The sequence below is a fragment of the Sus scrofa genome, chromosome 15, assembly GCF_000003025.6.
Source record: "Sus scrofa isolate TJ Tabasco breed Duroc chromosome 15, Sscrofa11.1, whole genome shotgun sequence".
NCBI classification, from domain to species: domain Eukaryota; kingdom Metazoa; phylum Chordata; class Mammalia; order Artiodactyla; family Suidae; genus Sus; species Sus scrofa.
The window spans coordinates 132,362,185-132,368,190 of record NC_010457.5 but is presented as its reverse complement, the minus strand read 5'-3'; positions in this window follow the sequence as shown (position 1 = coordinate 132,368,190).

Sequence of the window (6,006 nt, the reverse complement as noted above, 5' to 3'; positions counted from 1 at the left end):
GTTTGATCCCTGGCCTTGTTCAGTGGGTTAAGGATCCAGCGTTGCCAGGAGCTGTGGTGTAGGTTGCAGATGCAGCTCAGATCTGGCATTGCTGGTGGCTGTGGCAAAGGCCGGCAGCTACAGCTCTGGTTCCACCCCTAGCCTGGGAACCTCCTTATGCTGCAGGTGCCGACTTAAAAAGAAAAAAAAATTGTCTAACCCAACACTTCTCCCAACAGGATGACTCTCACCTCTCCAGTCCAGCTTGGAGAGAGAGACAGTTGGGAGGCACCAGCCACATAAAGATGAGGGGGTCTCACCTCTTATCTAGGAGCCTCAAGAGCAATGGAGGTAGTTCAGTGGGGTGGTTTGGCTGTGAGGCACGAGTGGGAACACTGGAAGTTCAGCGAGTCCCTGGAAGGTCAGAGGAGATGAGGGAAAAGGAGGCTCCAGGCAGGTGATTCAGGAGGATGGATCCAAACAATAAAAAAGGAGGGGCAGCTCCGATGACCCTGGGCCATCCCTTCCCCAGACAGGAAATGAGCAGCACTCTGCGGTCCTATTGAAAGATGGACCATGAGCATCTGAGGCTGATGCACTTGCCTCTGTTCCCTCTCAACCTGGAAACCACACCAGAGGAGCCCCCCATCTCTGAGCTCCTCCCTCCTCAAGCTGTCTTTGTTCATGGAGGCCTGGTTGGCCTTGGAGATTGGAGCCTGGAGCCCTGTATTCTCCTGTTTACTAGCATGACTCAGAGACCACAAAAACCCAACCCAAACCAGCCTAAGCTAGGAAGAAGTTTACTGACTCGTATAATTAAACAGTCCAGAGATTGTTCTAGCTTCAGGCACTGCTGGACCCAGGGGCTCAAGCAATGTCATCAGAACTTAGGGCGCCTCTGCCTCTTGGCTCAGCTCTGCTCCTGTCTGTCTGGGCTGCAGCCTCAGCTTCTCACTCAGCTGCCTAAGTTCAAGGCCCAAATTTGCTACCTTCCCAGTAATGCAATCAAAAGTCCCAGGGCTGGAGTTCCCGGCGTGGTGCAGTGGTTAACGAATCCGACTAGGAACCATGAGGTTGCGGGTTCGGTCCCTGCCCTTGCTCAGTGGGTTAATGATCCGACGTTGCCGTGAGCTGGGGTATAGGTCGCAGATGCGGCTCAGATCCTGCGTTGCTGTGGCTCTGGCGTAGGCCGGCGGCTACAGCTCTGATTAGACCCCTAGCCTGGTAATCTCTATATGCCGCGGGAGCGGCCCAAAGAAATAGCAAAAAGACAAAAAAAAAAAAAAAAAAAAAAAAAAAAAGTGTCCCAAGGCTCACTCTGATTGGATCAACTTGGGTCATGTGCCAGCCCTGAGCCAATGAGTGTGGCCGGGGGGGGCCTCCAAGCACTGAATGGCCATGGGGCTTGATTAAGAGTGGGGAAGAGGGAGTTTCCTGGTGGCCCAAGAGGTTAAGGATCTGGCATTGTCACTGCTGTGGCATGGGTTTGATCTCTGGCCTGGAAACTTCCACATGCCCTGGGTGTGGCAAAAAAAAAAAAAGGAAATACTCCAGGAGGCAAATGACAGTTTCAAGAAGTTATTACCAAGAGAAGAGTGAAGGGATGGCTGCTGGTGGCAAAAACAACAGATGTCCCTAGTACCTTCTGGAATCCTCACCAGCAGCTCCTTCTTGCAAGGGATCTGCTCCCTGCCAAGAACCTCGCAGCTGGACCCCAGCATGAGTGCATGTAAAATGAGGGTGTCTCAAGTGACCACCTGGCACTTCCTGTTGCTATGGGAGCAGGCTTGATGGAGAGCTCACGAGGGCAGACACCTTCCCAGCTGATTTTTGGCTAGGCCCAGGACTTCAAGGAATCCACCCATGACTTCAAGGAATCCACACCAGCCCCTGGCTACTAGGCCTTCTCCATAAATAATGCACATATAATTTTCACCCAGGATATAAGGTTCATGTCCGGAGGCCTTAGATTGTTTCAGCTGTGTGTTCTAACCTGAGTTTTTCCCACCTCTCAGAGCTCAGACCAGAGCCTGTGGGCATAGGCTGAGGTCTCTGGAGACAGCCCCACCCTTGCCTTCAAAGGCTTCAGGTTGGGAGGGAGGAGCAGCCACACTGTAAAATTAGATTACCCCTGTAAAGTTGTTGCAGTGTTTTCATTCTCATGAAGTGGCTTCTACCAGGAGGGGACCACGGAGTGGTCAGGGGCCTGAAGCTGGCAGGCAGGACCACCTCAGGGCACTGGAAGGACTGGAATCTAGGAGGCCTTTGGACCCCTGGGCCTGCAGTGGAGCTGTGGAGCAGCAGCATCAGATCCTGGCACTCAGGCCTGCGGTAGCCTGGAGGGTCCCAGAGGGCAGCTGGGAACACCCCCCCCACCCCGTGCCAAGCCGCTGAAGGCCAGGGCAGTGGCTGCTGTGAGGGACCCAAAATGGCCAAGAGCTGGGCCTGCTGTACACACTAAACCATTTTTTGTTTTGTTTTGTTTTTTTAGCTTTTTAGGGCTGCACTTGTGGCATATGGAGGTTCCCAGGCTGGGAGTCTAATCAGAGCTACAGCTGCTGACCTACACCAGATCCGAGCCATGTCTGTGACCTATGCCACAGCTCACTGCAACGCTGGATCCTTAACCCACTGAGCGAGGCCAGGGATTGAACCTGCAACCTCATGTTTCCTAGTCAGATTCATTTCTGCTGCGCCACGACAGGAACTCCAAGTTTTTTTTTGTTTTTCTTTTTTTTTTTTTGGGAGGCACCCATGGCACATGGAAGTGGCCCAAGCCACAGAAGCCACAGCAGTGATGTCAGGTCCTTAACCTACTGAGCCACCAGGGAACTCCTACACCAAGCATTTGAGCAGAACTAAACAAGACGGATCCCAGGGGTCCAGAGCCCAGGGAAGGCCCATGATTCCAGAGGAGCTGACCCTGGCCTCAGCTCTGGCTCTGGGAAGGCCTGGGGTCTCCCCTCCAGGAAAAGAAGGACCAGATCTCTGAAATGGGCCATCAGCTGCCCAGAGGGAAGGCTGAGATCACTGACTCTCAGGTCTGACTAAGGTTCCCTCAACAGAAAGGGGGGAGGACCTTGCTGTTGAGGGTTGCTGAGGCTGTGTTCCCTGCTAGGTCCAGGGCCCCCTGAAGAGCCCTTTCCTGGACTGAGCAGCACGCACGGGAGCCCCGTGCAGTTCCTCCATGTCCACCAGAGGGCGCCCGTTCCCCACGTAGCTTCCAACTTGGGCTCCTGGGGCGCCCTGCTCTTGCCCTTGGAGGGGACTTTGGGAGTAGGAGCAAGGTGACCCTGGACCCTGGGGACACGTCCCAGGCAGTGATAAATTGTACTAAGCTCAGGACGGAGAAACGTGGGCTCAGCTGAAGGCAGCCAGGGCTGTTTCAGATGAAACATTGGGAGGGGTGCTGGCAGCAAGGGGATGCAGCAAGTTTGGCCCCACGGTGCCACCCTAAGAAAGGCAGCTCTGCGCCTGGCACGGGCTTCATTCTATTGCTCCCTTCACGCAGGGGACGAGGTTGAGGCCCAGCAAGGTTCAGTTACTTGCCTCCTACTAACAGGGCTGTACGCCTGTGTCTGGACAGAGTTAAGAAGCTTCTGTCCTCCTTTCTAGGGGCTTGGGGGGGTTCTGGCTCCAAGCTGGGTGAGACCTGATCCCAGCGCCTTATGTCGCCTGCTATGAGGTCTTCCTCAACTCCTTCCCCTGCCTCAGGGGCCCCCCACCCCCACCCCCAGGCTCTGGGCCTTGGGAACAACCTCAGGACAAGCTGCCCTGGGCAGCAGGACAGAGAGGCTGGCCAGTCTTGCCTCCAGAGTCCTGCAGCCGAGCCTGGCAGGCATGTGGGATGGGCACACAGGGTCAGAGCGGCCCTCCTACCAAAGCCTTGATCTGACATTGACCCAGCAGTCTGGGGACAGCTCCAGGGGAGATAGATGAGCAGCCTGGGGCCTCCACACTGCTTCCTCCACAGGCTCCAACCCCCTGAGAAGGGCAAGGCCTTCCCAGGGCCTGGGCGCCTGGCAGAAATCACAGTGTGTGGGAGACAAGGTCTGGAATGACATCCCACCACCAGGAGGTGTCCCGCTGTGTCTCTCCTGCTCTTTCCTTTTTTCTGGAGCCAAGAACAGTGCCTGGCACAGAGAGGGCATTTGGTAAAAAGGTGGGCGGATGGGTGAATGAACAAATTAATGAAATGGACAGAATACCATGTGTAGAAAAACTTGGTGAAGAAGCGGTGCCCCCCCAATCCCCCGGACTTTCCTGGTGGCGCAGGTTAAGGATCTGGAGTTGTCACTGCAGCTGCTTGGGTGGCTGCTGTGGTGCGGGTTCCATCCCTGCCTGGGGAACTTCCACATACTGGGGGCATGACCTCCCCGCCAAGAAAAGAAGTGCCCCCCACCCGACCTCAGTGAGGAAAGCCAAAAAACACACAGGTAAGTATACAAGCTGATATTGTGAGAATTGCTATGTGGCCAAGGGAGAGAATGAGGACCAGGGACGGCCTCTCTGGGGAACTGTCGTTGGTACCGAGCTCTAACATGGAGCAAGTAGCCAGAGGCCTGGAAGTGAGGCATTCCTGTGGCAGAACAGCAAGTGCAAAGGCCCTGAGGTCAGACCAAGCTTGCCCCAGGCACAAAGAGGCTGACCTGGCTGGTGAGCAACGGAGGCTGGGCATGGAGCAGAGGAAGAGGCCACCCTGGTCTCTGAGCTTTCACTTACTGGAAGGGACTGGGCCCCGTTTGGTGGGCGCCCTGGTGTGACTGGCCTTGTGTCTTCTTGCTGTGCCCTCTCCCTGGCCCACCTTGTTCCCACCGCCCTCGATCTTGGTCACTCTGGCCTGGCCAGGCCTCTCTCCTGCCCTCTAGACCTGCGCACTAGACCTGCGCACTCAACAGCTCTGACAGCCCACCTCACGGCGAGGCCACCAGGTGGCTCCAGAGCCTCGTCTCCTGCCCCTTCCAGGCGCTAAGTGGCTCCTCGCTGTGCCGGAGGCTCACGCCTGAGCCTGGGCTCCGGGGTGAGAAGGGTCTCCACCACCCCATTCATTCCTCAACCTGGAGGCTTTGTCTCACGTGACAGTTTAAACGTTTCTCTCCCTCTCAGCCCTCGCCACCCCCACCATCACCACCAACCCCATGCCTGCAGATGTCACTTCAGGGCTTTCCAGAGTTTTCTTCTATGAAAAAAACCTCATGGCATCACCAAATCCTTCCTGGGGACCTGGCTCATACTGCCGGTCCCTGTCTGCCCCTTTTCACTGTGTGCCCTCTTAGCCTCCACCATCTAGGGCTGCCCACACACTGCTCCTGCCCCCTAAACAGCCTCGCCACCTCTTTTGTTCTTCCTCCTGGGCCTTCCCGTCTGTTTCAATGTCACCTCCACAGAGAAGCCCTCCCCGCTTCGGTCAGGTCCCTTTGTCCTTGTGCTCCGAGCACCCTAGTCAGTGGCCCAGGGTAGTGGGTGGTCCTTAAAGAGTTGTAAATGGATAAGCCTGGTTAATAACATCTGCCCCCACCCCCCATTCACACCCGCCACAACTTGTCACCTTGAAGGGTGATTACTTCATGCAAATAGTTGGGGCCTGAGAGGGAGGAGCAGAAGGCAGGAGTGGAGATTTTATTTTATACCCTGTCTCCTCCCAGCAAGAAGGGTTTGGGTCCCTGGGGCTCTTCCTCGACGTAAAGCAGGGCAGGGTATGTGCCCCCACCTCAGCCAAAGGCTGGCTAGCCCGTGGCCAGCTTTAGAGGCGGGAGTGGGGAAAATGCCTCCGCTGCCCAGAGCCACCTCTGCCTGCAGGACAAACTCAGGGGTGTCCCCCAACCCTGCCCTCGCCCCTCCCATGATCTCGCTTGGACCCTGCCACCAAAGAAGCGTCTTTACGACCGCATTCGGGAGGGACAGAGGCTGCCAGGGCCATCCAGCTTTTCCACCTGGAAACCAAAGCCCATTGCCAGCACCCCCACCACTGGGGCTTCCTGACCCCCCCCCAAAGAGCACACCACACACTGGGTGCTCATGATTCTC